We start from the raw sequence: 10,484 nt of genomic DNA, 5'->3' as shown, positions 1-10,484 counted from the left end.
TCCTCTTACAGATATCCCTGCTGATTCAGAAAATCTAGATCTGATGTCCAATATCTTCTCAACCTTATTTTCTCAGATTTAATTAATTCTGGGGCCTAAATAATAAAGTATGAAAATGTGAATAGCTTCATTGGATTTGTAGAGAACTACAGCAGAACACTGTAAAAGCTGTGCCAGTTTAATTATGTCCAGGTTACAAATAAAGTCCAGTTTAATTATGTCCAGGTTACAAATAGTGAATATGGCCAAGAATTTCAGCATTTATATATGGAATTTGTTAAGTTAACCAGTATTAGTTATATTCAAAATTAAGTTATAGAGAAATCTATTCATTAAATAACTAAAATTTTTGTTTAAGTCAGATCAGAATTTACAGATAAATGAGAAATACTGGTGATGGTTGATTGGTCAGAGTTGAGTGAACTGTGTATCTAATTTGAAGAAAAAAATATGAATGAGTTATGTCAGATACAAAAGATAATTCATGGCAAGTGGTAACCATGGATATACTTCTAAAACAATATGAGGCCCATGTGGAAATACTGCATAGGGATTGCTGAGCTTTCTGAAGATAGTCATGAACCAAACCTTGGGGTGATCTCATACATGCATATACATCCCTTGTTTTCTCATCTCTAGATCATTTCCATTAGTGTGTATGGACAAGCTTCATTGAAGAACACTGTTAGAGCTAATAAGAAAATTTTGTTCCAGCATTTTGAACTCTGAAGGTTAATTTTCATATATGTGGTAAAAACTACCTATGACTAAGTCCTATGTTAGGTTGTCATTTGGAGAAGCGAATGCCTCCTCAGGATCTATCTGTAGCTTTGTCACTACAGTGAAACAATTTTGCAACCACTGAGCAGTAATTCCTTTCAATAGTTCTGATCCCATAGGCTAGAAATACTAGACGCTCAATCATGCAGCCAGGACTTGTACAGTTGAAAACAGTTGCACAAGGGGCAGGCCCTAAGGACTATTGTCCTGACCATCACCCAGCACTTGCAAAGCAGCAGGACTATACATCCTTCCACATCTGGGTCTCTGTGTTTTAAAAATCCCCCGGGATTAGAGCTAGTTTTTAGACTGACACCTCATCATAATTCATACCGAATTAAGTAAGGTGGCATGATCGAGTCAGTGGGCCCACCCAGAAAGGTCGGAGTACAGCTCTCATCGTGCCAAAGGAGTTTGGCAAGACTAGAGGCAATTTAGAGATCACTAAAAATCGAGCTGGGACTGAATACAATCCAGCCCTTTAATACTCGCTCCATGGACGAGCGGCCAATGCGACTGCAGCTTGCAATTAGCAGCTGTCATTAGTAGCTCCCCTCCCCCGTTGAATTCCCGCCGCCGTCCCCGTCAGCTGAGCAAGAACCTTCCCCTCCTTCTCCCCGCCCTCGCCCTTCTGTCCGTCACATGAGAGGGGAGACGAGTTTCTGCGGCCGCTGATTGGCCCTTGGCTCCGTACTTTCTGATTGGAGGCCTTGGCTCCATACTTTCTGCCTAGGTTTGGCTCTACTTGCCCTTCCCCCCTCCGTTTTTAAAGCCCACGTGATGGGGGCGAGTCACGCGATTTCCGGGAATCCGTCAGGAAGGGACATAAACAAAACAAACCCCAGAGCGGCATGGAGGGGCCGGGCCAGAGCTATAGCCCCAGCAGAAGCTGGGACCCGAAGTGAGACGTCCTCTATCCCCCCGCTGGGTCGGGGCGTCAGGTGAGGAGCCACGAAGGGAGATGAAAGCCGCTGAAGCCCGGACAGAGAATGAGGTGGGAGAGAGAGGGGGAGGGGGCGCTAAAGAGAAGTTTGGGGGGCCCCATGCCCCCCGCGCCTGGGCGGAAGAAAAAGGGGCGGGGGCGGGGAGATCGACGGTCCCAGCAGGTTCTTGCATCAGCTGGGAAGCCCTTCGGTGGCAGAAGGATGCGGCGGCTCTGGCGGGAGGGAGGCGCCGAGGGTCCTTGCTGCTCCTGGGGCGGGAGGAGGAGGGTGATTTAGGATGGAGGCTGCTCAGAACGGCGCGAGGTCGTCTTCGTGTGGGGAGTGAAAGGTGCTGTCCTTCCGCAGCGTGGCTTGGAGTGGAGACCCGGGGCAGCTGCAGTGAGAACTACTGGCGGAAGGGTTAGTTCAGGCAAATGGGCTGCATTTGCGTGAAGTTAAGGTAAAATAGCTTTCGGTCTTTTAATCCTGGAAGAGACATGCAGGATGGACGAGAACATGCCCAATTTCTTCGGGGCGCTCGCCCTAAGTGGAAAGGGACATTGGAGGAAAAGGGGGCGTGTGCTTGCTTTCCTTTTTCCTCAGACTGCAGAGGAGCTTGGGGAATTATTTGTTTATAGTTTCCTTTTCCATGTAAAGTAAAGGAGGGATTTTAAGCTAGGTGTTTCTTCAGACATCGGTATTGAGTCCTTGGATTAATTTAGTGCTTCACTTTTGTAATGCACTGTCCCATTTTAACCTCGTTTTCCAAAAACTGGACTTAACGCATTTATAACAGGAGGGAGATGTACGGCGAAGAAGTAGATCTAGCTATTTGTTCAATTTTGTGCAGGCTTGTGCATGTTTCGTTTACTACTTGGGCATTTGACAGAAGACTGTCAGCTATTATAAAGCTTAACGCTAAAGTTTTGTGGGGTCCGTTTGGTTTGGTTCGGTTCCACATTTTCCTTTTCAGAACTGTCTTATGTACGGACGAAAATGTTCTCTCGTTTTTGTAATTAAGAAGAAGAATCTAAAGATTAAACACTGTTGAATAGCCGGCGAAATGGTGAGAGAAACGTGTTCGAAGAATTTCATATGCTTCAAATCGTATTCACACCTGAAGGCTACACATATTAATTTTTAACATTTACCCCAATTTTATTGCCCGCTTAGTCTACCTGGGGGGAAGTGAAACATACAGGGTATCTGGCTCGGCCCTCGTGGTTTTCATTGTGTTTGGTAATACCGGCAAGTGGAGGAAGCCAAGTAGTTGGCGTGGGGTCCAAGAAAAAGGATTGTGCTTCAAACAGAGCAGGCATTGAGAGGAAAAGGAGAAAACCTCTCCCTAACGCTGAATGGCTGGATGGGGTGTGTGAGGAGTCCTTGTATGCACTGCAACGCTAGGAGTTTGTCAAAGTTCGGTTGTAGCCCTAAGGAGGAAAAGGGAGGCATCTGAGATTCACTACCACCACCCTCTTTTAGTGCCGACACCTCTTCTCTATGATTCCCTAGGTGGCATACAAATATTTATAATAAAATAAATAATAATAAACCCCACCCAACCCGCATTGATAGGCTACAGGTATCTTCTCTCCCCCCCCCCCCTTTTTTTTAGGTAACTTTGTAGCTCAATAATGTTTTTTTCTTTCCGGGATGGGATGCAGAGGGCTGCCCAGCTCTCTTCCCTCGTTGGCTTCGGGACGGGCGTGGGCCGGCGGAGTTCTGATTAGTTCGGAACCTCCAGAAAGTGATTTGTTTACATGTCGCGTCATTCTAACTTGAGGGCGGCCGCTAGTCAGAAAGAACGACGGCGGGCGCGCCCAATGGTGGAGGAGTTTCGGATAGAACGGGCCAATAGGATTACAGGGAGGGCGGAGCGAAGCGACAATTTGTTCGAGTGTGTTTTGGTCCTGTTTGGTGGAGCGGCCATATTGGATGGGAGGTGTGTTAGTGGGTCAGCTTAGTGAAGTGGATTGACGGGATCCGAGCACTGGAACATTATAAAAAAGCAGAATTGAGGGGTGATAAGGAAGAAGCTAGAGCTGAGAAGCGACTCCATATATGCATATTGTAGAACTGGCAGGCAGTGAGCAGGGCACCTTTTGATACATAGAGGAAAAAGTTGTAAGTTCCATAATTACCGCCAAAATGCAAGAAGACTGAATAAAAAGTAGGCAGGAGCGTAGTTTGTTTTGTGCTGTGTGTATAACTTCCTTCCCTGGGTTATGGGTGCACTTCGAATACAGTGTCAGCTTTCTATTACTATTATATTTTGATCAGGTAGATGATAGAAATAACTAGTTGAGAAATAGCAGACTGCCCACCTTTGAGAAGTATTACTCTGATAATGAAAATGAACGTAAATGCAGGCAGTTCATTGAACCGGACGGATCTTCATTACAGGACCTTTTGTTCATCTGGCCACTGAAGATGGTGGGTTAATGGGTACGTGGGGTGGGGCTTCTTTTGCAAGCAGGACCCAGATTATGGAATTTTATCCTGAAGAAATATGACTATTTGAAATAAGCAATAGATTGTTTGGTTTAATTGCATTTTTAACACTGCTTGAGGTTATGTTTTGTAACTTTAATTTTGCTTGCAACTTGTAAAATTTATTTTTTTCTACATATATGTTTAAGAGGTGACAGTTCTGCTATAGATTTAAATCAGACAGATCCATTCTAAAACAAGCATACTCTTATTCATTCCCTAAGCTATTCATGCTTTAAAGAGTTAAATCTTGAATTGAGCCCAGAAAACAATTAGCAACCAGTATATATTTTTCAAATGTTATTGGATTATGATCTCAGTAGCATAAATCTAGCTGCATTTTGCATTAGTTGAAGCTTCCGGAGGCTCTAAATGGTAGCCCTATATAACATGTATTGCAAACGTCTAAATATGATATAACCAGGGAAGGAATAATGGTCAGCTAAACATAGAAAAGGTTGAAACTGGTGCCCTGAACATTGTTGTTTATTCGTTTAGTTGCTTCCGACTCTTCGTGACTTCATGGCATAAATTCACTCCTAGGTGCTCAGAATCTAGCGATGGGGAGCATCCTGAGGTATCCAGTCCAGTACTGGTTAAATCTTAATTCCTGAGTAAATTTTATTGAGCATTCAGATGTATCAGCCATGTTCTTGGCATCATTATTCAGTGTCATCAATACATATGTGCCAACTCACTCTACAGTTCCCAATTACATATCCAATAGCTTCCGATTTTTAATAATAATTGGGCCAAAATAGAACCCTGTAGGATGTCAAAGGATGTGGTATCAAACAATCTTCCAGTATTCCAGGCTTGATTCAGTAGGACAAACTGTTGCTGCTATATAGCATCCAAAAGATCTACCTCTGCTAGGTCATCAAGACAGATATCAGGGCTAATAATACATATACCTCTGAGCATCCAGAAGAATGAATAGGGCTGCCCTTTCATCTGTTTCTTTTGTAAATTTTGAACCAAGTCAATCAAAACAGTTCCACCCATAAGTTATTGAAATGAATACAGAATACTAATACTGTATACAAATGTAGCTGGAGTTGTGATGCCGCCACCTTCTTGATTTCCCAATCAAGATAGTCCTTTTTTTCCCCCTAATATACCTGAAGTCCAAGTGATGTTTTATTATATTTTTATGGCAAAATCTGGGAGATATTGTTCAAAGCTAATCAATTTTAATTGCATTGATACTCTTATTGTAAACTCTGCCATATAGAAAATAATTGTTGCATATGGTATACAGTTTCTAAATCAAAAAACAAGACAAGAAGGTCAAAGTCTTCCTTTGCACTATGAAACCTCTTACTGCCTGATTCTTTGAACTTTTTGCTTTCTTTTAGTCCCTGCTTTAATTCTTAGTAATTTCAACTAAGCATTGGCAGAATCCAATAACGTGCCATTAATTCTTTTGTGTTGGTATTTTTCCAACTGTAAAATTAATATTTTAAAAAATATTATTCTGAATTATTAAATAGTAATTTAACAATGTACTGTAGTATTCCTTGCAGAAGCAATATGAATAATAATAGTTTAAGCCTGACATCTTAAATTTTTCATTTATTATAAAGTGGGGTAACTATCCAGCTATTTGTATATTAATTTGGTTAAAATTTGCATATTTTCCTGGTTTAAGTCTCAACAACTTGTAATCCATTAATGCAGACAGTTATGTTTTCTGACCTTTCAAAGGCTTGAGACCTCAGGTGCAACCTTCGGCTTCCAATGTAAGCCACGTTCTTAGCAGGCAACATGAGATTTGATGAATCAGAGATTGTGCTAGTTTATATTAATGATTGCTTTTCAAAGCAGAGAAACTCTACTAGGGAGCTGATCATGGAAAATATTCAGTACTGTTGAAGAACCAATGAAATAGAGCTTTCAGTTCTTTTACTCTTTGTGGCCTGGTAGGATGCAAGCGAAATTAGCCTTTGCTAGAACTTTATCTCCTAATAGGGATGTGAGGATGCTTCAGTATACATAACAATGAGAGCAGAATATAAATTTTAACCATACAAATGCCAGCCCTGAAAAGCTGAGGGATGCTGTAACTATTGATGAATCTCCTGCTTCACCTGTGGTACTTCATCATACTTTTACAGGAAGGTTTACTGATAAGATGTACATTATATAGTATATCTATACTATGTCATATTTGTAATTATTGTGACGCTGTACCAGGGAGGGAATTTTTCATGTGAAAATAATTCCTTTGTCTTGGCTGGTATCTCTTAGGCCTACAACAAACTTATCCCCAGCTTGGAAACAGCAAGTCTATGAAGGGAGAACCAGTTTGTGAAAAATCAGCTTATTCACTTATTCTTAGATGAAAGATCTCAAGTATCTTGATGTAGAATTGAAAGTTAAGAACTGATGGAAGAAAAGGTATATGTTGGGGGTAAAATTTACATGAGTACACTTTTATTTTAATTGCTGTATAGGGCTCTGAAGCAGGAAATAGTGTTAATCTGTCCAAAAATAGAATGCAACAAAACATTTGCACTATAAATTGCAAGCTGGTTTAACAATTTGTATTATGTGTTGAAAAATATTATGTACTTTTTTTTTACTTTGATTTAAAAAAACAGCAAAAATATTTGACCTCAACTTTTAGTTTTATTACAGAGGTGCACAAACTTTTGGGGGCCAAGGATTAGTTTGCCTTTAAATAGTGTGCTTGGGGCAGTACTTCAAAAAATGAACAGGACCAGGGCATTAATAAATGTAAATAAAATTACAATTTAATTGAATCATATTACTTTCCATGTATTTTAAAATGTGTCCTTTATGTCACAGTAAATTATCTGTCTTCCTAATTTTGCAACAACTGTTGAAAGGTCTCCAGAGTTAAACACAAGTTCTGCAATATAGCTATATAATCTCAGGAGAAATCATATAATAAGGTCCTACCTTATATTAATTAATTAATTATTCAAATTTCCATTACCGCCCATCTCCCCCCCAAAGAGGGGGACTCTGGGCAGTTTACAATAAAATTGTCCTTTAAAAACCTCAGCACATAAAATTACAAAGTCAACATCCACAATACTAAAATAATAAGTATAAATATGAAATCCAAGTGGGAAAATTTCCATTCAGTAGAGAGAACTCTATGTCACCAGCCACCCCCAGAAAGAGCTATTGCCGTTCCCATCCCAGGCGAGGTGGCAGAACCAGGTCTTCAAACCCTTCTGGAAGGTCAGGAGTGAAGGGGCCTGCCTCACCTCGGAGGGCAGAATGTTCCAAAGGGCGGGCGCCACTGCAAAGAAGGCTCACCTCCCGGATCCCGCCAAGTGAAACTCCCTTGCTGAGGGGATCTGTAGCATGCCCTCTCTGCATGACTGCGTGGGATGGGTTGATGTTACGGGGATGACACGGTCCCTCAGGTAGCCTGGCCCCATGCCATGTACGGCTTTAAAGGTGATAACCAACACCTTGAATTGGACCGGGAAGCAAACGCACCCAGTGCAGCTTGCACATCAGTGGTGTCACATGTCCTGATCTTGGGGCACTCATCACTGCCCGTGCGGCCGCATTCTGGACCAGAAGGGTAGCCCCATGTAGAGCGCATTGCAATAGTCTGTGTAGGAGATGGCCAGGGCATGAGTGACTGTCCAGAGGGCATCTTGATCCAGGAAAGGGTGTAACTGGTGCACAACATGAAGTTGCGCAAAGGCCCTCCTGGCCACGACTGCCACCTGCTCTTCGAGCAGGAGTCGTGAGTCCAGGAGGACCCCCAAGGTTCTGAATGGGGCAGTGCCACCCCATCCAGAACTAGAGATGAACTTTATACCAGCCAACCTTTTCAGTAGTAGAAAGTAGTGACACAGCCATGGTCATTCAGCTGTTAACTTATCAATACATGTGATGAGTGTTCCATACACACACTTAGTTCTCTTCCCCCTTCCCCACAAAAACTGGTGACCCCTGTGTTAAACAGTGTTTACACTGGAGAAGCTAAGGCAGCTAAAGTTTAAAAACTCCTGTGAAGAAAAAGAAAATAACTGAGCATTGACATTGCAACCGGAAAGAAATCCCAAATCACAGGTATTACATTTTGAAAGTAAATTTGTATCACACTGAATGTAAATTCTTCTCCAGATTCACTGCCTTTGTTTTCTTTGCTATAGTTTTTATTATACACTAGTGAAGAGATGGTTGTGTTTCTTTGGGAGTTTGATGCATTTTGCGGAATGGTAAATGAGCTAAGCCTTTGCATTAGTTTTAGAAAAAAATTCCCAACCTTCCTATGCTGAGAGTTATGTAAATTCCAGGCTGATATTGTACAAATAGTATTTAAGATTATTAGAAAACTCTTCAGTTGCAATTGTTAATAGCTTCCTTCAGTAGGCCTGTCATTTATGGACCATAGAACCTCAGATGACCACTAGATAGCAGCAAAAACAATTTCCAGCCATATGCTGCCATCTAGTGATCATCTGGAGTTTGCAGCCCAGATATGTAGCCAGATCTTAGAACTAACTTGCGTTTTAGAAATAAGGGCTAGTTCTGCAAATTATGCCTGAACTATAGCAGGAATCAGTGTAGCTGATTATTAGTATTATGTTAACAGTATAGCTGTTAATGTATCATGTTCAGCTGGTCCAGTTGACAGCTTAGTAGCTGTAATTTCAGTGTAGCTGATTATTAGTAGTATGTTAACAGTATAGCTGTTAATGTATCATGTTCAGCTGGTCCAGTTGACAGCTTAGTAGCTGTAATTTTTGTAGCTTCCAAACAAACTCATATTTCTCTAGCATAATAAAAGGATTACTAATACATGGATATCATTGAGCAGATTGGGATTTGGCAATATGTTGCTCTCCAGATGTACTTTCCACAATACCATATCATTGTTTTTGGTGGATGGAGTTGATAAGAAGTATCCAAAACATTTGGAGGGCACTGGATTTCATATCCTTCCACTAAATTATATTTGTTCAGGAGGAGTTACACTAGTCTCACCATTCAAAGGTGCTTGGTATTATACAGACTATTTGAGCCTCTGTCAACAGTGTTGTATGCAGGAATACTTTGCCCTCATCTGATTCATTACCAGTTCAAGCATTTGCACTACTTTACTTGTAGGAAAAAAAGAAATATATTCAAGTTACTCTGTTTGGCATGGTCGTGTAGATTGGGTGACCTCTCAGACATTATTGAATTACAGTTTCCAAGATCCCACACTATTGACATGAATGATAGAAGACACAAGACCAATAATATTTAGGTAGTCACAGATCCTCCAATTCATTGTATGCTTAACAGACTACATAAATGGCCTTTAAAGCTTCCTTAACTTTGTTGGATCCAAAACTGTACAGTAATTTATTTCAAATTACTCCAAAATTTCTGCTGATTTGTATGCAAATACAATAGTGTTAGAGAATCATAAGTTCAAAAGTGCCATCAGCCAGCCACAGTGTTGGCTCAGTACTGAGTTTTATGTATGTTCCATTAGGCTTGCTCTGAATTTTCTGCTATTTGTATCCTGATTTACTAGAGGGATGGGGTGATGAAGCAAGTAGAAAAATAACTAGAGCAAAGGTAACAGTAAACTCAGAGCCAATGATGCCAACAGGGAACTTTCTCAAGTCTCCTAAGAAACATTCAGAATTGTCAGATTTATAAAGCTGCAAGAGGGATACTATATCTATCCTGGTTCATCCAGGCTCAAAGCTACCAGCCTCATCATAAAAGAGAGTCATTAAGCATTAAGTAAGTGATTTTGCAAAAAGCTGATGGGGCGAGACCTGGTTAGTATTTATTTATTTATATTTTTATCACCGCCCATCTCCCCCACAAGGAGGGACCCTGGGCATTCACAGTAAAAACAATTTAAAATTCAATAAAAATCATAAATAATACCAATAACCAATAAATATATAAAATATTTGCATGGTCATTCACCCAGAAATCTGAGGGCTGCAGGCTTAACTGGAAAATGAATAGAAAATTCCAGAAGACAGCATTGGCAAATCACCAAGAAAACTACGTTGACATGTGTGTGTCAGTAGTACTTGAGTTTGTCTCAATTGTATCTTGGATACAGTTGCATACAATTGGATGGCAAGAACTAGTTCACAGAGCAGTTTGATTTACATTGGTTAGAGAAAAAAACCCTTTAAATGTTTTCCCTTTTCTGTATTGATTGGATAAGCTGTACTTTCTACCTCCCTCAAGTTGATGGATGCTAGATTTCCTAGGTATGTCTTGATTAAGCCTGCTGAAGTAGATGGTAAAGTCAATAATACATTAAAGTGCAAGGTTTTTTTT

General features: G+C 40.8%; 1 protein-coding gene across 1 annotated transcript in view; it reads left to right on the top strand.

Moving 5' to 3' along the window:
• The first annotated feature begins 1,594 nt into the window (after positions 1 to 1,594).
• CREBRF (CREB3 regulatory factor) overlaps positions 1,595 to 10,484 on the top strand; it is a 30,860-nt gene continuing 21,970 nt past the window's right edge. The window contains exon 1 of the mRNA XM_063292390.1: positions 1,595 to 1,721. The gene's annotated coding sequence lies outside the window, so the exon portion shown is untranslated. The remainder of the gene's footprint in view (positions 1,722 to 10,484) is intronic.

This window comes from Candoia aspera, chromosome 2 (assembly GCF_035149785.1).
Source record: "Candoia aspera isolate rCanAsp1 chromosome 2, rCanAsp1.hap2, whole genome shotgun sequence".
Lineage (NCBI taxonomy): Eukaryota > Metazoa > Chordata > Lepidosauria > Squamata > Boidae > Candoia > Candoia aspera.
The sequence above is the reverse complement of the archived record's forward strand: the minus strand, read 5'-3'. Positions and strand labels throughout refer to the sequence as shown.